This window comes from Moschus berezovskii, chromosome 11 (assembly GCF_049115385.1).
Source record: "Moschus berezovskii isolate FMDL1 chromosome 11, NW_MosBer_1.0, whole genome shotgun sequence".
NCBI lineage: Eukaryota > Metazoa > Chordata > Mammalia > Artiodactyla > Moschidae > Moschus > Moschus berezovskii.
This window is the reverse complement of record NC_142470.1, coordinates 8,933,556-8,953,244: the sequence shown is the minus strand read 5'-3', so window position 1 is coordinate 8,953,244 and position 19,689 is coordinate 8,933,556. Positions and strand designations below refer to the sequence as shown.

The window sequence follows — 19,689 nt, the reverse complement described above, 5'->3', positions numbered from 1 at the left end:
CTGAAATCAGGGGGCATCTTAAAGTTAATAGCATGTCAAGGTTTAATTGGCAGCACTGTTTCTTTTTTGCTAGAACACCACCCATTTAATGGTTGTTGACTTCTCAGATTTGAGGAAAGGTGGCAGTTTTTAGTGATCATGGCTGCAGTGAGGTTGACCCATGGGTGAGGGATTGAAAAGCAGGGCCCCTCATCTCCCGGTCAGCTGGTCTTGGGAAGGCCTAGGGGAGTGTTTGAGCATCGGAAGGGCTGTGAAATTGCCAGAAGCCTCCATCCATCTGATTTAATGAAACAGCTGCCTCTGAGCTGAGAGTGAGCCAGCTGGTCCTCTCCTCTCCTGGTGGTGTTGGTGTCGGGTCCTTTGACTCGCTGGCTCGTGCTTGGCAGGGTAGCCCTATGTTTCCTGCTTAGAAATTAGGGGGCTTCATTTACGGGAAGATTCTAAGGCAGTGCTCCTGTACTGCCCAATGTCACAGAGGCTGTCCAGTCACACAGAAAACCCTTTGAGGTCACTGTTTCTGTTAAGTGCTTGCCAGGCCAGTCTATGCAAATGTCAGCACAGGGCACATGCTCAGTTACAAAAGCAGTTTGAAGAGCCTGTTTTCAGCTTGCGTAAGTCCCATCTCATTCCCGACTTGCCAGCCCGCCTGCCAGAGGACAGAGTCAGGGCAGCGCCTCCCCTCAGGCCTGGACGTCACCTGCCAGTCCTAAGGACGTCACCTGCCACATCCGCTATCTTGGCAACAGATACTTATTAAGCCGCATCTGAGCACCAACTGTGGGCCCCAGGTCAGTTTGCCCAGAGGAAATTTGCTGAGACTTCAGTGGAAACGGGTTTTCATGTCTTTATAACGATATTTTAGGGGATGTTGGTTTGTTTGGATCATCGCTGCCCTCTCACCCTGTTGCTTGACATGGGGGCTCATCCCCAGGAGGGGGGACCGAGGAGCAGAGAGAGGAGAGATTTATTTTAGCATTCGTTGGTTTTCTTTTGTAGCTTCATAACAGAAAATTTCCAAAGCTGTTTAAAATCATCCCCATCTTACATAAAAAATTTAAAAACAGTTGCCTCCAGAACATTGTGGTCTGTGTCAGCAGGACCTTTGTCCTATCAGGAAATGAGGGGCTGGAGGCAGCCTTCCAGTCCGTGGGGGAGGACCCCAGCCCCCTTACAGACAGACACCTGCTGAAATTCTCGTCTCAAGGAGCCGCTGAGCTGTTCCTGACCTGGCTGATTGGTCCTGAGACCCAACAGGGCAGCAGAGCAGATAAATGAGGGCTTCTGGCAAGAGACGGATGAAGTGAGCTTCCCAGGCATGAAGTCAGGTGGGGCCACTAAACAGAGATGCTGGTGCTGGCAGGGAGATGGGCTGGTGTCATCAGAGAGATCCAGGGGCTGGGCCTAGGACTGCCTCGGTTTGGGCTCTGGCCTGAGCATCTCACTCAAGGCCTGGTGCGTGGAAGCATGTGATTGATGTCTGTTGAATGACTGCAGGGGAACACTAGCCTTTTAAAGCTCATCCCGGGTTCCTAACTCAGGGTCTTAGGGGTGAGGGCAGCATGGACCCCATTTGGGAGTCTGTCTAGGAGGAAGGGGGTGGGCTTCCCAGATGGCTCAGTGGTAAAGAATTCGCCTGCTGATGTAGAAGCCTCAGGAGACAGGAGTTCGATCCCTAGGTCGGGAAGAGGCCCTGGAAGAGGAAGTGGCAACCCACTCCAGTATTCTTGCCAGGTTAATCCCACTCACAGAGGAGACTGGCAGTCTACAGTCTATAGGGTTGCAAGGAATGGGATACGACTGAGAGACTGCGCGTGCTAGGAGGAGAGTGGGGAGGAGACCAAGGAGAGAAAGACAGCTGCCCTGACACGGCAAGGCTGTGTCTGAACCGTTGACAGGCTGCCCCGGGTCCGCCCCAAGCTGGCTCTGGGGTCCTGAGTAACTCCCTCCTCCACTGATGTGGCTCACGGGTGCCCCGCGCCAGCCACGCCCTCCCCACTTCACTGCACTGTCTGCCAGGCAGGTACCGGAAGGAAGGCAGGACCTGCGATGGGCCTTTCAGGGCCGTCCTGCCAGGTGCAGGTGGGCAGCAGAGGGACATCCCCTCACTCGAGCTCCTGGTCCAAGTGGGTGATGCTGGTGTCCCCAGTCCTGGCTCCTCTCCTCTGCGTGGCACGGCCTGCCCCCAAGCCCTTCGGCATTTGTCATCTCCCTTGAGACTCACGGCAGGCCTGGGGCTGGAGAGGGCAGCAGATACTCCATTTCGTAGGTGAAGGAGCAGAGACTGGGAAAACATGACGATCGCTGTTGCCAGCACCCTTTGCTGTTCCCTGCGTGTCGGGCATCGTGCCGGTCTGTCCACCGGCCTCGCCTCGCCCGGTCCTCCCGGGGTCTGTGCGAGTGGTGCTCCAGGCGGGACCCAGCTCCTCCCCCGCCCCCCGCCCTGCACACTCTGTGAGCGCCTCCCCGACTCGAAATACCAAAAACCACCTTCTGTGACTGTGTTGGTGTAAGGAGAAATACATTAACATTATATATTGAAGCGTTTTCTTACCTAAAACTTCTCTGTTTATTCTCATTTTGAAAGAAGCTAGAACATTTTGGTCTAGCTGATAGTGTCATGAACCCCCAGCCCTGTGCCTGCTGCACCCGATGGATAACTCGGCCCTGACTGAGGGGCCACACTCCCTCCTCCACAAATTCAGAATCCCAAATCACTAAAAAAAAAAAAACAAAAAAAAACCCAGCAAGCCTTTTTTTTTTTTTTTTTAAAGAACTTTGGCACACGTTCATTTGGCGGTAAAAATCCATCTTGACTTGATGTGAGGTTCTGTGTAGTATTTGGGCAGCAAGTTTACAGCCCCCAGGGCCGCCATTCAGTGCTGACCACCACCCCGCCCCTCACTCCTAACCCCGTGGTCGTGTTCACCGGTACATCTGCCCTCCTGAACAGCAAGTTCCTTGGGGAGAGGGCATCTCTGTGGCTACAGATGTTAACTATTTTTCTGTAGATCCATGATTCCCTCTTCCTCAGTGAACCCTAAAGTTATCAGAACTGGAGTCCAAAGCAAAGAGCCAGCGCTGGTGGTGGTTGGGGTGGGGGGGGGCGTGGTATCTCTGGATTATGGGAAAGCATGATGTTTTCCCATCTGCTCTAGCAGGTATCAGGAGGACAGTTGCTCTTGGGTCCTGGGAGGAACACGTGGGGGTAACATCATGACAACTCGTAATGGAGACGACAACACTACTGAGCACTGGCCCAGTGCCAGGCACTGTGCTAAGGGTTACCGTGAATTACCTTGTTTGTATTCACAGCAGCTCTGGGCCGAGGAAAACAAGGTGTAGGCAGGTTCAATGGCCTGCCTGAGGGCATACCAGGTGAAGCGATGGAGCAGAGATGCAGACCCAGGCACAGGGACTTCTGGTGCCACCAGGAAGGGCTTGAGTCTGACCTGGCCTCCAGAGAGCAGCCTGAGCTCCAGGCAGCGAGGGGCTGTTTCCACTACAGTCATGGTGAGGCTGGGGCTCAGGCAGTGCTGAACTGTGAGACTCGAGGCCGCAGGTCTCAGCACGAGCCACAGAGTAGAGCCAAGGGCCAGGCCGCCGCCCTCGTAGGGGACGTCCTCTCAGTTGTTCTACATGTCTTTGCAGTGCCGGGTGCTGGGGACGCAGCAGTGAACAAGACAGACATGGCCCCTGGCCCTTTGGAGGAGGCAGGCAATGAAGAGAGAATTTCCAGACTGATAAAACCAGTTACTGGAATAGGAAAGATGGGGGTGGGAAGGAGGCTGTTTTAAACAGGGTGCTCAGGGAAGGCTTCTAGGAGGGAGGGTCACGTGTACCAAGGCCCAAGGACCAGAAGGAGGCAGCCATGCAAAGGAATAGCACATGCAAAAGCAATGGGATGGGAGTGAACGTGGCCTTCTGAGAAATAGAAGATCAGCGTGGCCCAGCAGAGGGGCTGAGTAGGAGAGGGGAGGGAGGCAGAGGGAGAGAGGCAGACAGGCAGGTCCTGTGGGCCAGGGGAGGTCTCGGGGTTGGATTCAGAGTGCAGTGGAAGCCTCTAGAGGGTTGCACACAAAAAAATGAGGTGCACTGTTCTGTATTTTCTCATTGTCCCTCCTGGGGCTGGGTGGAGAGTGCTCCAAAGGGAATAAGAATGGAGCTGAGAGCATGGTTCCATTAGGAGACTGAGAAGCGAGGGGCCTGGCACCAGGGCAGAGTCAAGGAGACAGTGACCAGTGGGTGGACTAGGCTAGGTTTTGGAAGAAGAGCTGACAGAAACCCTCATGACTCGGACGCGGTGAAGATCAAGCTGCACTGTTTAGCACCCAGAAGATTTACTACTTAAGAATCATGGAAATAGAGTTCCGGGAATTGAGGTGGTAACCTACAACTAGTTGGGTTAGTTGGGTTAGTAGGTAACCGCCCTATCTAGTTGGGCAGTGCACACCCTGTGCAGCTGTCCCTGCAGCCCTGACCACAACCAGCTTTGACAGCTGAGTTGTATTCGGCACCAGCCTCTAGGAGGGTGGAGAAACAGATCCCAACAAGGAACTGGAGTGAGGAGACCCCAACCCAGACACTGCAGAAATAACTGGGGGAACTTGGGAATGAGGGTGAGGTACTGTGGATCTGCTGGTGGGGTCTAGAAAGCATGTTTGAATTGCTGTTGAGGTGACCCTGGGTCCCCTCAGACTGGTGTGGACCGGAAAAGTCCATTTGGTTACGCCGCTCCTTGAACTGGTTTGTTTTCATCCCTGAGGTAGCTCCTGAGATGGATGCTCACGAGGTTACTGTCTGGAGAGATGTGGACAGCTCAGGGTCTGCTTGGGCTTCCTGAAAATTGTTTTCAGCAAAGATTCATGGCTCTGCTGCCCCCACTGGAAGGGGAACTTTGTAGCAGGCCCTGTCAGGGAGAGGCAAGAACTTGTGGCTGTGGCCCTTGAAAATCAGGGTGGATTGTTTCTGCCTCTTCCTAGGCTTAAGGCTCCCAGACCTACCCTGATTTCTCTGGCAAGTAGGTTTGGGGTATCCCAGGGGCCCCCCCACAGGCCCTGCAGGGAGTAGGTGCAGCTGGCGCGGAAGGCTTGCTTCAGTCCTGCTAAGCCTGCAGACCACCCCACTGCCCTCCCTCCTACACACCCTGGGCCAGCTCTGAGGCTGAAACCTTAGAAGGCAAGGGGCAGGCTTCATCTGTGCTGGGTATTCTCCAGTTGCCGTCTGGATCTGCCCTTCAGCACCCTGCCCTGTGCCCCAAGGCTGACCTGTCTGGATGGCCTCCATGGGCTCCCTTGCCTTCTCGTTTCTGGTTGGGTTTGGCCAGTGGCAGGTACCAGCAGTTGATGAGACGGTGGGAAGAAAGTGAGGACAGTGTGTATGGCCAGCTCCCTCCCTCTGGACTGTGACTGTCGTGATGGTGTGAGGGCAGTCAGTCACGCCTGGTTTGAACTGTACGTCCACCTCTAAGTAACCACTTGCCTTCTGAAAGTTACCTGTCCCCCCTGCATCTCAGTGTCCTCATTTAAAAACTGTGGATGGTAACACCACCTTCCCAGGATGGCTGGCGGGAGTACGTGGATCCGTGTGAGTGCAGATATCCTAGTGCAACGCCTGCCACACAGTGGGCACTCAGTAAATGCTGGCTGTCCTCCTTCAGTAACTGGAAGCCCTGTTACCCTGGGTTTCTAACACACTGGGACTTCGGGAGGGCGCTGGTCATTTGGTGTCTCTCCAGATGGCCTCTTTTAATCTTCCCTCTTTGCTTTGCACGTCCGTCGGTCCCGAACCACTCCCGCAGGGCGTTGCAACCAGCAGTCCTTTTGTCATAAAAGTGCCTCCCTGCCCCTGCCTTGATCTGCAGCCTGCATGTGAAGTCTGCTGAGCCAAAGAAGATAATCCTTTTCACCTGGCGGGAAGCAGGCTCGTGGGCAGTGCACATGTGCACATGCAGACGTGTCTCGTAACATTTATCGAGGGCTTGTCGATCCCCATGAGATTGGTTCCTGTATTATCACTCAATTTTCAGTTGAGAAATAAATCAAGAAACTGAGGCTTAAGGGGTTCCTTGACTTGTCCAGGGTCAGAGTGGTTACATGAGGGACTGGTCTTGAACTTGGGCAGTCTGGTGCCAGGAGCCTGGCCTTTCAGACTCTTGGTGACCTGCCTCTGTCACAGGGAAGCCTCTGCTCTCCAGGCTCCAAGGACCTAGCCATTTTAGATCATCAGGGTGACCGAAAGCTGCCAAGATATCAGTCGAAACATCCAATGCTTTGAAATTTTTATCCATTCTCATTAAGCTTTTCATGCAGACTTCCCTCAACAGACACACACACACACTGCCCACTAGCCTCTGGAAATCTTGGCTAATCACACTCTGCTTGGTGACTCAGTCATCTTGAATAGCCTCACTTTACTGCCTGTAAGCTCCAGGCAGCTGTGTTTGTTGTTACTTTTCTAGCTCTCCTTTCCATGGCAGCAGTCACCTTCCCTTCCCACCTCCCAGCCTTCTCCGGATCTGTTGTTTCTCGCCAGCCGAAGCCCCAGAAATCCAATAGGATTATTCCTAAATAAGAGTAGCAGAGCACTGCCCTGGTCTAAAGAGCTCTCTTGCGAGTGAAGTACGTGAGAGTCAGTGCCTGTATTAGATCACAGCAATTGTGGGGGCTCAGAGGCCTTCAGGGCTTATGGGGTCTGTGTGCTCACAAAGCATCGGCGTCTGCCATGCACTCACAGTGTGCCTGGCATGGTGGGAAGCCTTTCACGTGGAACATTTCAGTGAATCCTCAAAAAGAGAACCTCCCAGGAGAGGTTCTATTTACTGTCTTCCATTGTAAGTGATAAACATAGCTCAGGCACAGAGGGGTTAGGGAGTCGACCTGCTGCCACACAGCCAGCAAGTGGCAGAGCCAGGACTTGGATCCAGGCCTGTCTGCCTCCCCAGTCCACACTGTAACAGGCTTATTGTTGTCAGCCACCCAGCAGCATGAGGATGGGCAAGTTAGGGAAGCCCCAGCCCTTGTTGCTTCCTTTGTCGGATACCGCTGTTTGTGCCCAGAGTCCCCTGGGATGGTTGAGATGTCACGTCCTCAACACACACTAGGCAGTCAGCGAGCACTGGGTTCGTGGCACACATCATTTCAGCCCCTCCCAGCTCAGAGATTCTCAAGCATCTGCTAGCTTGTTAGAAGAGTTTGCCAGGCCTCACCCCCCCAACCCCACTCCGAGTTTCTGATTCTGTAGGTCTGGGGTAGGGCCTGAGAGTTTGCATTTCTAAGAAGTTCCCATGTGGACCGCACCATGGGAACCACTGCTCAGGGTCGACAAGCTTGCCAAAAAGGTGCGTCCGGGTGCCCAGCTGAGACCATCTTCACTTCTGATGGCCATTTCACACGTGTGGGTCCTGGTTACACGCCACGCAGGGAGAGTGTGGTCTGGCTTTTTACAGCCGTTCCTGGGAGCCGGCTCATGGCTTTGTGTCACCCTTCCCTTCTCATCCACCAAAATGACCTGGGAAAATGTAGTGTTTAAGCAGAAAAGTGGTCTCTGAACTGTGAAACAGGGTTCATGAGACCAATTTTTTTTAACATTTCTCTGACTTCCAACTGCTTTGCTGGTACAAAATAAGAAATAAAGGTGCATGAAAAAAATAATAAATCATCTTGTAGAAAGTACTCTTTCATAATGATTTTTATTTATTTGTTTTTGGCTGTGCTGGGTCTTTGCTGCGTGGTCTTCCCTCTGGTCGGGCGAGTGAGGGCTACTCTCTAGACGTGGTGTGTGGCCTTCTTGTCGCGGTGCCTTCTCTCGGTGTGGAGCACAGGCTCTAGGCTGTGGGGCTCTAGCAGTCACAGTACGGGGCTCAGCAGTTGCGGCTCCTGAACCCTAGAGCACGGGCTTAATAGTTGTCATGCACGGGCTTAGTTGCTCCGGGGCATGTGGCATCTTCCCGGACCAGGGATCCAACCCGTGTCTCCTGCATTGGCAGGTGGATTCTTTACCACTGAACCACCAGGGAAGCCCCCGCTTTTATAAATTATCAAACACCCCTGCCCACCATTAAAAAAGAAAACAACAGCCTTCTGAAGTGTTACTCAGGGCAGATACACTTTCCTTCACACTTATAACTTTGGGTGTATTTGTTCACTGTTACGATTGGTGTTCTCACTTGCCCCAGCAGGCTCGAAGGGTGGGGCGGTCACCTCGTCACCCCTGGGTCCCCAGTGCTCAGCACACAGCAGTGGGTGCTCAGTTGGTGGCGCTGTTGGGTGGATAAGTGAAGGTCTTGGTGGCACAGTCGTGGGTGCTGGGGTGAGAGGGACCTGGGTTTACGCCCAAGGCCTGTCCTTCCTGGCCAATGGCCTTGGGCAAGTAACTTATCTTCTGCGCCCTCGTTTCCCCCTTTGTAAACTGGGGATAGTAAAAGTGAGACCTAGGTTTCGTTGGGTTGTCGTGAGAATCAGATGACATGAGGCAACCAAAGTGCCTGCCATGTAATAAGTGCTTTAATTTTTCACCATCATCATCCGACCCGTGTACTAGTACAAAGTGTGGGCTTTGAAACCAGACTTCCCACCACTTACCGGAGGTGCGGCCTTGAGCACTTCATGTCGCCTCTCTGTGCGTCTGTGTTCCCGTCTGCAAAGCAAGCATTCCGAGGCAGCCATGTCGCAGAGTTCGTGTCACCAGCGAGGACACACGCGTGTAAGGTGCTTCCACGTCTACAGGGCCTATGGAGAGGGCAGCCCGGCCCCACGGGGAGGACACGGGGCAGCAAGGGTTGGGGGGAGACGCAGTGCATCCCGAGGGGGAGGGCTGCCCCCCAACACCCGCAGACCCGGAGAGAGATTAGCAGTGGAGCAGGGGAGCGCGCCTGGGTGGAGAAGCCTCCCGGGGCTCGTGCCACTGGAAACCCCTCTTCCTGGCAGCCGGGGCAGCGCGGCTCCGCCTCAGCTGGTTCTGATTACCCTCATGGGCTCCAGAGCGTGCTGCGGTGGCGCCCCCTCCCCTCCGCAGAGCCGGCCCTGCCGGCAGACGTCACCCCACTTACCGCTACCTGCCAGGCTGGGCTGCACGCAGGGCGGGTGTGTCGACAAGGACAGGCCCCCCCACCCCACCCCGCCCGCTTGCCAGCCTGCCGTGGCCTTTCTTCGTCTGCCAGGCTCGTTACAGGCACCCCCGGGCCCAGCCCTCTTCCCTGACATTGTCAGAACAGCTTTCAACACCTTGAAACCCACCCTCCCTGTCCCCTCTACCATGGAACCCAGACCAGCCGGTTTCTATGTGTGCAGAGCGTTTGGTAAACAGAATGCTTGAGCCCTGACTTGCTGGAAGGGGCGATTCCCAGCTGACGCCCCAGATGCGTGCAGCCTATTTTGGGCCTCGTCTCTCCTTTTCTCTCCCCTGCCGAGGTCTGTGGTCACCGTGTTCACGTGGACCCCCTGCCTCCTCCATGCCAGCACCCACCATTGCGGGGGGTCAGAGGACACAGGAGCCAGTTTCAGGTTCCCCTCTGGGTCCCCAGCCCTCTGCCGCACCCCCCTCACCCACCCACCAGGCTGCACCCACGGATGCCTGGTATCCGCTTAGCAAATGCTCTTGTCCCCGCTCCGCCCCGTGAATGCCGTGATTCAGCACACACAGAGAGGAGCTTCACTTAAGAAAGAAAGCATTCACGGCCACCATCCAGCTCCAGCAGGCGCCGGGAGTCAGCTGTCGGCTCCGCCCGCCACCCTCCTCCACACACAGAGGGGTCTCTCCTCCTCCTCCTTTTTTTTTTTTCTTTTTTTTAATGACCCACAGTCTCTTTTGGTTGCTGGACCAAATGCAGTTTAAATCTGTGTTCAGAGCACCTCATTAATAAGTAGCAGATTAATAGTCTCCTGGAATCAGGAGAACACCACCCAGCCCATAAAATGCACGCTACAGGCCCATGTGTGCCCGGCGCTGCGCTGGGCTCCTGAGGACACCGAGCCGGCCGCCTTGGGATCCCGTCTGCACCCAGGACCCCTTCCGTATCTCTCCTTCACTCTGCATTTTGAGAACTCCTGTAAATGATCTTCACTGCCGTGTGTACTGTGATGTTCAGGTCCCGGGTGAAGCTCTTTGTCACCTCAGGGAACCCATGACTCCTTGTCACGAACACGACGACTCTGATCTCCACCATGTAGATGAGGAAACCGAGCCTCAGAGAGTCAGAAGTGTCACGCAGGGTCACCGGGGGCCACTTCTTGTCCCCCCAGGACTGACACAGAGCTCTGTTTCTTTACTGTTGACATCAGACTGTCTCTGTGAAACACGCTGCTAGTGTTTGGTGAAAAGAAATGTCTCGCCCTCTTTTTGTTAACAAGCTCTACCAGCCCTTCCGACCCGGCTGGCCGGGAGTAACTGTAGGATGTTTGTCGAACAGAACCGAGGTGGTGGTTTCCGGTCCCACCTCCAGTCTCAGCTGCCTCCCCACACCCACCCCGGTGACTCTGGGGGTGTCCCAGAGGAGGGAGGGTCCTGGATTCGCAGCAAGGGTGGTTTAAGATGAAACGGGTGCTTCTCTTCCCCAGAGCCAAACCAGGAGGCTCTGGGTGAGTCCTTTGCAAAAATTGGGTGCCTCCTACAGAGGAGGGACCAGACACGTGAGAACCCCCAGCCCACCATGGAGCGTAGTAATGCCCCCGGCAGCTGAGAGTAGGGGGCTGTGTACTTTTCAGCCCCCTTCCCTCTCTGGGGAAGAAGAGAAAGAGGGTGATTGATGTACAGCCCCTGAAATCCAGGTCACACTGTGCATGGAAGCTGGTGCCTGTTTCTGGGGTGATGGTGGTCCTGGTGGTTTGGTCGCTCAATTGTGTCCAACTGTGCAACTCCATAGATCATAGCCCTCCAGGCGTCTCTGTCCATGGGTTTCCCAGGCAGGAATACTGGCATGGGTTGCCGTGCCCTCCTCCAGGGGATCTTCCCGACCCAGGGATTGAACCTGGGTCTCCTGCACTGCAGGTGGTCTCCTGCATTGCAGGTGGATTCTCTGTCAACTGAGCCACCAGGGAAGCCATTATTTCTGGTGTAGAGGTTTCTGGAGGGGGCATGTGTGGGATCACCAGGCTCAGAGAACATGGGTGTCTGGGAAGAGATGGCTTCACCTCCCACTCGCGTTGGCTCTGGCCCTCCCAGGATGCCAGCAGTCGCCCCAGATGTTTCTGTGTCTCCAGGTGAAGGAGGCAGAGGCTGGCAGTCGGGCAGGAGCTGCGGCCACCCAGATGACCACTGCAGCAAGCTGTGGGACACTCAGCCTAGAGAAGGGTCGGGACATGTGCCCCTTGTGGCAGGGTGAGGATGCCTGGCTGCCTCTCAGCCATGGAGGGATCAGGCTGGAGATCCAGATCATCTGCCTCAGAGGGACCCAGACCAGACCAGGGGTCCCCGGCAGTGACAGGTGGACCGCTGTGAGTGTATCTCAGTAGCCCCCGGGAGAGAATGGGCCCAGGGAGGTCTGTTGGAGTCTGAAAGGTGTTGGGGAAGGAGGTTCAAACAAAGAAGATGGCCTTGGGGAAGAGCTGAACCTTCCATTCCATCCCCTCCAGGCCCCCAGGAAGGAGGAGAGAGTGAACAAAGATGAGCTTTGAATTGAGTTTGAATCAAGTCTTCAGATAAACAGAACTGACTCTTAAATCTTGAAAGGTGACTATGCTAATAATAGGAAGTGGCTGCAAAGTTATAGAATCTGGCCCAGTGTGTGTGTGGTGACTTTAAAAAGAAAAAAAAAAAAAAAAAAGAATCTGGCCCAGATTTCACTGAGGGACCAGGTGCCCAGAATTGGAAAGGGCAGTCAACACAGCACAGTCGGGGAGTGGGTGTTGAAGAGAATAAAGCATTTCATGTCTGGACCCCAGTGGACTCCAGTTCCACAATAACCTAGTAATGATAACCTCAGTCATCCAAGGACCCCAGGTTGGGAGTCACCAGTCTGGTCACCTGAACTTCCCACAGATGCGCAGAAGGGTGGCGGAGGTACGGTGTCTACGCAGGATGAGACCCGCTGGGACTGCCAGCCAGGGGCGCTGTGGCAGCAGAGGTGAGGGGTGAAGAGGGAGGAGAGTGATGCAAACAGGAGGAGGGTCTCCAGAGCGTTTCTGAGCTCTGTCCTCTGCCCGGGGCTTTCACAGGCCTCCTCCTCACCCACACCTTAATCTGGTCCAAGCACAGCACGTCAGCCCCCAGCCAGGCGGGGTGGAGGCTCTCACAGGTCGGTCAGAGTTTCTGCCTGTTTGTCTTGTTATGTTTCTCTGAAGCCAGGGACTGGGGATCTCTCTGCCCTGGTTGCAGCGTGGTCAGATCCTGACACCATGGCTGCCGGTGGCCTGACCTCTGCCCCATGGAGTGTCTGAGTGATCGAGGCCAGGGCCTGAGGGGCAGCAGCACAAGGGGCAGAGAGCAGGTTGTGTGCAGGCCACAGGTGCCCACTCGGCCCACCCCTCCCAGCCTCCCTGGGGTCTGTCCTGGGCTGCCCCCCTTCTGGGGAGCAGCCCCCTGGTCCTGTGAGCCATTCTGGGATTGTTAAAGTCCTTCCCCCTTTAAAAGCTGGTTCCAGGCGAGTTTTTGTCACTTGCAACTAAAAGGGTCCTGACTTACACATCTCCCCGCTCCTCCGCCCCCATCACTTTCTTTCATGTAAGAACTAGTTCCCGAGTGCCTGTGGTGGAGCAGAGCAGCCGTGGTCCCCAGCCCTGGGTGGGGGCTCGGAGCCTGGAGAGGGCAGGCGTCCAGTAATCAGCAGGTCGGGCAGACGAGGCGTTAGACTCCACTCTGTCCCTTGCTGTCCAGGTGACCTTAGACGGGTTGTTCAAGTTCTCTGAGCCCAGGCTGCTCACAGGTTCAGGAAGATGTGATGTAGGGCTGGCCACAGGCCTCGGGAATGTGAAGTCGCTGTCATGTCCAACTCTTTGCAACCCCATAGACTGTAGCCTGCCAGGCTCCTCTGTCCATGGGATTCTCCAGGCAAGAATACTGGAGTGGGTTGCCATTTCCTTCTCCAGGGGATCTTCCCAAACCAGGGATCAAACCCAGGTCTCTCTTACTGCAGGCAGACTCTTTGCCATCTGAGCCACCAGGGAAGCCCACGGGAGTCTGCCTCCTTTATTTTTTGTTGTTATTTTTTTTTTTTATTGGAGGCTACTGATTGTTACAGAGGGGCGACCCGAGGTGGGCGGGGCGCTCTGCAGGGAGTGCGGCATGAGCCTCAAGCTGCAGACTGAGTGGACTGTGTCCAGGCGGTGGGGACAGTGCTCATGTGCTCATGTCCACAGCCTATACTCCACGATACAGTGTATGTGGCACACTGGTCTCTACAGTCAAAACCTTCTTAAGTGTCAGAGCCAGGAGTTCCCGCCCCTTTGCTCACAGCTGAGGTGGTGGGGCTACAGGTACGGGGCTGGGCTGCTCGGAAGGGGCAGGGCTGAGACAGGAGCCCAGAACCCAAGGCCAGCAGCTGGGCCAGTGTTCGTGGAGCGCCCCGGTCATCCAGCTGCTGGGAGAACTAGGAGCACGTCCCGGGAGCCGGCAGTCCTGATGAGAGAGGGCAGACCGGCACCTGTCATCGCAGGCTGGCACTAGAGGGGAAGCCAGGACCATCCCAGGTGCAGGCTCACTGTGCACAGTAGGTGTCTGACAAGCTCACAAATTGCCGCCGTCCTCAGGCTGTCAAAAAGTTCCCGGAAAATAGAGCCCTTCGTGCCAGCCGTCAGCCCACAGAGCAGCATGTCCCATGGAGTCCGGCCACTGAGGGATGGAGTCTGGATCCTTCTCAGCTGTGTGACTTCGGGCACCCCTGTCACTCAGTGTCCACATCTCTGAAGGGGGCATAGTGCTGGTAACCCCCTCAGGGAAGCCCAGTGTTGGACATCCACCAGGCACTCAGCCAGGAGGACTTGCTAGTGTATTATTATTGCCGTAGGGTCACAGTGAGTGGTGGGTAGACAGTACCTTTATCAGCTGTGAGTTGTAGCTCAAACCTACTCTGAATTCTTCGTGTCCATTCTGGTGCTGGCAGAGCTGAGCCGCCCAAGTTTGGGCCCCACAGGATGGCTCTGTCTCCCTCAGGCCTCGCCCTGCACCCCAGCTGTCTGTCCTTCTAAGGGATGGAAAGTGATGCTTCTAGGGATATGTGTCCAGGCCACAGGGCCAGCAGGACCTTGTCTGGACTCGTCCTGCCTCAGAGGAAGGTCTGGCCAGGAGGGGGGTCACGCTGCCCTGTGATGGCCTGGGGCAGGGCCTGGTGAGGCAAGTCTGCAAGCTCCTCTGTGCCCCAGGGCTCCAGGAGGCTGCTGCTGCAGCCTGGGGCTGGGAGCACTTTACAGACCTGCCCTTCCTGGGTCACTCCGACGAGGGAGGAGGAAGCGGTGCCTTTTGGGTGGTGGCAGACTTCACTCGTCCATGCCACCCAGTCTTCTCTGGAGGAGTCCCTACTCAGTGCTATACAAACACTCCTGAACCCACCCTGACGTGTGCCCAGCTGTGCTGGCCACAGAGGCTTCTCCGGTGGGCAGGACCGGAGTAGACCTGTGGGGAGATGGATGCTGAACAGCCATCTGGGTCGTGTGACCCCTCCGGGACCAGAGCTTAGAGAATGTGCTCTGTGAGTAGTGTTTGGGTCAGCAGAGCGAGGGCGAAGGGGAGGAGGAGCTGAGGCGTCCTCAGCGGGGGACCGGGGCCAGGCAGGCTCAGACCCTAACACCCACTCTGTGGGTGCCCGGAACTCGCCCCCCCCCCCGACCTTGTCGTCCATGGAACAGCTGCTGTGACGATCTGAGACAATACAGTGTGTCCCCATGACCGTCTTCACTAATCCTACTAATACTCTGGCTCAGTTTTCTCTTTAAATCTGCTTTCTTCTTCTGTATGATACTGAGGGTCTGCTGTGCTACAGCGTGCTTAAATAGACATAGATGTCCACGCCTGGACCACTGATCCTCTCAGTTTAGTGTGTCCACACGTTGGTGCATGCCGGTGACACATGCTGATTCCTGGTCTTGAGGCTCGGCAGGTGGTGAGCTTGAACACACCAGCTTGTAGGCTGTTCCCGCTGTGATTGTTGTCCCATCGTCAGGGCAACAAGCCTGTGAGGGAAGGGGGCGGGAGCTTGGGCCTTCTGGTTACTGCAGCCCCTCTTCTCCACCCCAGGAGGTCTGTCCTCTTCCTCCTCCTCCCACCTTAACAGTTGGCTTTGGAGCACTGGAGAAGGTGGTGAGGCAGAGCAGGCCTGACTGACAGGGTCAGATGTACGCATGTCCATGCCCAGACCCTGGAGCGGGCCGGCACCTGTGTAAAGCCGTAGCTCTGTGATGGGCGTGGTCGCGACTGGACTGGACGGGGCGTGCCACGGGCCGGCAGCGGGGCTTGGGGCCTTCCCGGAAGGCATCTGGGGCGTCCAGTGCTTAACACAACATCTCGGAGCCTATCGGGGTTGGGACCTTCCCACTTCCACTGCAGAATGAGTCCCCTCAGCCTTCTACCAACAGAACCGTCCACCAGAACCTCCGGGCGGCCTGTGGTTGGCTTGTACAGAAGAGTGTGTTTATGTGAAGGACACACCTAAGTCCCAAGAGAGCTTATTTCACAACAGTGGGGTTACAGGCAGTTATTTTTCTCATCAGGCTTTTCTGTTTTCTGAGATGAACCTAAATTCCCTTTAATCAGAGAAGAAATATTCTTTTTTTTAAAACATAAAAAGGATAGTATAAATAAGAATACCTAGACAAGTGTGGGGTCAGTCTGGGAATCCTTGCTGGCAGAGGTGGAGGGTCGGAGGGTGGAGAAGGCATGCCAGGCAAAGGAGGACAGAGCAGGAAGCCAGGCCTTCACTCGGGAGGCTGGGTGCCCCCAGGGAGGGACAGTGGGCCTGGGGGCAGGCAGCCGCTGGGGAAAGCCAGCCTCCAAAAGAAACAGGAGAAGCACCAGGGAGGGGCAGGACTGTGGGGCACAGTGGGGCGCGCCTGGGTCCCTCTGAGGTTGGAGATCAGGTGTCTGGACTGGCTGGGGGCCTCCCGCAGCATCGGGCAGCCTGCACTCACCTGGCCGAGGAGGGGTGCGGGGCTGAGACCCCAAGGAAGACAGGGGTTCAGGTGCCCAACCCTGCAACAGTATATAAACTCTGACAGGGAAAAAAAGAGGTGAGCTCAATCGCTTGAGACATCTGTGCCAAGTTGAAATTCCTTCTTACTCAACCTTCAAATATTTTCTAAGTTTGAGAGATCCTGCAAGATATGAGCTGCCTCCCTACTGGCCGCCTCAGTGGCCTGAATCACTAGCCACCCTCCGGGGTTTCCAGCACGGGCGCCCTCCAAGCCAGCCACTGGGCTGCGTGCTGCTGCTGCTGCCAGAGACGCACGTGTGCGCTCATGCCAGTGGGTCCAGGCTTCAGATTTCATGGGCACAAAGAAAAGTTTAGAGACTCACAAGGCTGCCAACTTGTTTGTTTTTTTTTTTTTTTGATGGCGAGTAAAGAGAATATTAACTATCATCGTTGTTTCCCCAAGGAAGCACATTTTAATACCAACAATGTAAGCAGGCCATAATCTCAGAATAAAGGATTTTTTTCCACAAGTAAGAATAATTTTCAGCCTTTTGCTGACATGATTTTTTAAAGGTTTTTTTTTTTTAAATGAATTCTTTAGTTAAAATGTTTTGAATATGGAAAATTACAACATAAATTTTACTGCATGCTTCTGCCTTATATGTAAATGTATCTTTGGTAAGGATTTGTCATTTTGGAGTCTGTGTTCAACAGCCCATTCCAGGACTTGGCGTTTTTCACAGCTGTTTGCAAAAATCCAGCCTCACAGAGGTCTGTTGCTGAAAACGGGAACGGCCCTCTGAAATGCTCATTGCTCCATCTGGAACATTCTGGGAGAACATGGGCCTCGTGCCTGTTCTCCTGCCTTCTCCTCTGGTGCTGGGAAGTAAATCGCGGTGGCAGGGAGGGTTTTGGGCTAGCCAAGGCTGTGGCCGTCCTGCCTAGCAGCGACAAAAGCCCAGGGCTGAGCATCAGAGGCCTGGTCACCTTCCACAGAGCAGATGGAAGAGGGGCTCGAAGAGGGGCTGAGGGACCAGTGAGGCCCCGGTCCTTACAGACAGGCCCAACATGCAGGTGTGTGGGAGCCTCTGTCTCAGGCACCCAGAGTGGAGTGTCTGATTAACGGCGGTTCGGCAAGTTCATGAGCGAGTGCCAGCCTCTGTTGCAAGTGCGGGCCTGAGATGCCGGGCAGAGTGGTCCCACCTAACTGCGTGGGTGAAGGCCGGTGGGGTAGCAGGAAGGGCAGGCACTGCTTGAGGGGGGCAGGAGCCGTCCTGGAGGATGGAGTGAGGTCAGCAAGCCCGTTTGCGAGGAGAAGCTCCAAGCTCTGTGCCCCTGGCTGCAAATAAGCTCCCAGAGTCACTGCCGGCTTACCAGCCTTTCATGTGCCCCACGGGATGGTTAACCAATTAAATAAGTGAGAAGAGGGGAGGGCATGAAGTTTCCTGGTATTTGGGGAGAAAACCCCAAAGTAGGGAATTTGTTGACTGTTCACGTTTACATGTATGTATAACAAATCCGTGTGTTTGTTGTTGCTTTGGTGAGAAACAAACCTGACAGTAAATAACGGTGATTTGAATAAAGTTTCATCTTACTTAAAGATGAATGCATTCCTTTTAAAAATGCACTAACAACCAGGTGACCCTTGGTTTTTTAAAAGCACCGAAAACCCTACCAGTTCCAGCACTTATGTTTCCGTATTTTTGTCCTGTCGTTCATTTAAATTTTCTTAGGCATTTCCCTAGTTTGATATCAGAATGTTTCTTATTTTTGCTGTTTTGTTTTGCTTTTAACCACTGTGGATGTCCCAGTGGATACCTTTGTGTGTGTGCAAGATTTTCTCTTTCTTTTAAAACTATTTCCTGAAGAATATGTTCTTACCAGTGGGATTACTTAGTCAAAAGGTATCAAAATTCTTCTGGCTTTCTAATCCCTAATGTTTTGCAGGAAGGTTGTACCATCATACCCTACTGCCAGCCATGTATGGGTTTTCCCGTCTCACCACAGCCTTGCTAGCTGGCAGCGTCAGTCTTATTTTGAATGTAATGATGTGATGGATTTTAAATGGCAGCTTTTATTTGTGAATTTACATTTCTGCGTCTGCTCTGTTTCTCTGCTCAGAGCCCCTGTGCTTTTTCTGCACGTTCCCCTGCCACGACTTGATCTTGATCGCTGGCGACCCCCAGGCGTGAATCCCCAATGAATGAATGACTGTTGGGGCTGGACTTTCTTCCTGTTTGTATGGGAACTACCTCAATCGATTTTAAGGGAGAAAGACAGTGGAAAGATGTTTAAGCTATAAATAGATTTGGTGACACCTCTTATTTGGTCAAGGTGGTCCCAGTAATGAATGCAGACTCTGTGCTTCTGGGAGAATGTTTATGTCTCATCTGAATTCCAGAAGACATCAGAGTTAAAATGTTAGCGCGTGATGTGTAATTTAAGTCCGAGATGAAAGAGCCTCCATCAAAAACAACCTCTTCTTTCTAGGGGTCCCGTAATTACCAAAGCAGAGTCTCCAAGAGGGGCAGGACTCTGGGAAGGAGCTTGTCTGAAGGGAGCTCCAAGGCCAGCCCCTGCACTTGGCCTCACCCTGTCCTCCTGGCACCCAGAGAGTCGGCCTGAAGAGCAAACAGCGGAGGACGGGACAGCTGTGACCAGCCCCAGACCCCTCCCAGGGCCTCGGCTCTGCAGTCATCTTTGTTGCTGCTGAAATCCCGGGCCATCCCCTCCCTCTGCCCCAGACCACCTCCTTCTGTCCTCTGGGCCCATCTTCCCATGACTCCGGGGCTTGAGGCTTACCTCTCAGGTCTGCTGCTGCCTCTCTGGCTCTGATGCCTGGCCGGCGCCCCCAACCCCAATAGTGCTTTGGACCCAACCTGGCTTCAGGTCCCAGGATCCCACCGCACTGTGCCCAGGGCTGCCAGCCTCACAGATTGTAGGTGAGGGGGTTTGTGAGCTCTCAGCTCCTCAGAGTGTGGACGTGCACTGCTTGTGGCCTCCTCATTTTATTTAAGAACTTTTAAAAGATGTGTTTATTTAGCTGCGCCAGGCCTTAGTTGAGGCACACAGGGTATTTGATCTTTGTTGCGGCATGCGAACTCTTAGTTGTGGCATATGGGATCTAGTTCCCTGACCAGGGTTGAACCCAGGCCCCCTGATTTTAGATGGCTTGTAGATAATCCCTCTTACTTTGATAGGGCTTCCCTGGTGGCTCAGATGGTAAAGTATCTGCCTGTAATGCAGGAGAGCCAGGTTCGATCCCTGGGTCGGGAAGATCCCCTGAAGGGAATGGCAGCTCGCTCCAGTATTTTTGCCTGGATAAGTCCATGGACAGAGGAGCCTGGCAGACTATAGTCCAGGGGATTGAAAAGAGTTGGACACGACTGAGCGACTTTCACTCACTTTGATAGCTAAGTGTCGTTATTAGTGTGATTAGCAAATTAAATTTGAGATTTCACTAAAAAAATAGATTAAAAATACATAGTAACCCAGCAAATCCAGTCCTTCTTATATACCCAAAAGGACTGAAAACAGGTATTCACACAAAAACTTACATGTGAGTGTCCGTAGCAGCACTATCACAGTAGTGAAAGGGTGGAAACAACCCAAATGTCCACCAACTAATAAACAGA

General features: G+C 54.2%; 1 protein-coding gene and 1 long non-coding RNA gene across 17 annotated transcripts in view; one reads left to right on the top strand and one right to left on the bottom strand.

Annotated features, from left to right (window-relative positions):
* RALGPS1 (Ral GEF with PH domain and SH3 binding motif 1) overlaps positions 1–19,689 on the top strand; it is a 295,201-nt gene that overhangs the window by 200,850 nt on the left and 74,662 nt on the right. The window lies entirely within an intron of this gene.
* On the bottom strand, positions 7,716–9,199 carry LOC148776073 (uncharacterized). 3 transcript variants are annotated; one of them, XR_016038522.1, is made up of 3 exons: positions 9,047–9,199; positions 8,580–8,726; positions 7,716–7,893 (listed from the first exon to the last, which is right to left on the bottom strand). It is a non-coding gene; the product is annotated as an uncharacterized LOC148776073 (long non-coding RNA). The 3 variants fall into 3 exon arrangements; XR_016038521.1 differs by having other exon boundaries at positions 9,053–9,199; XR_016038520.1 differs by having other exon boundaries at positions 8,964–9,049.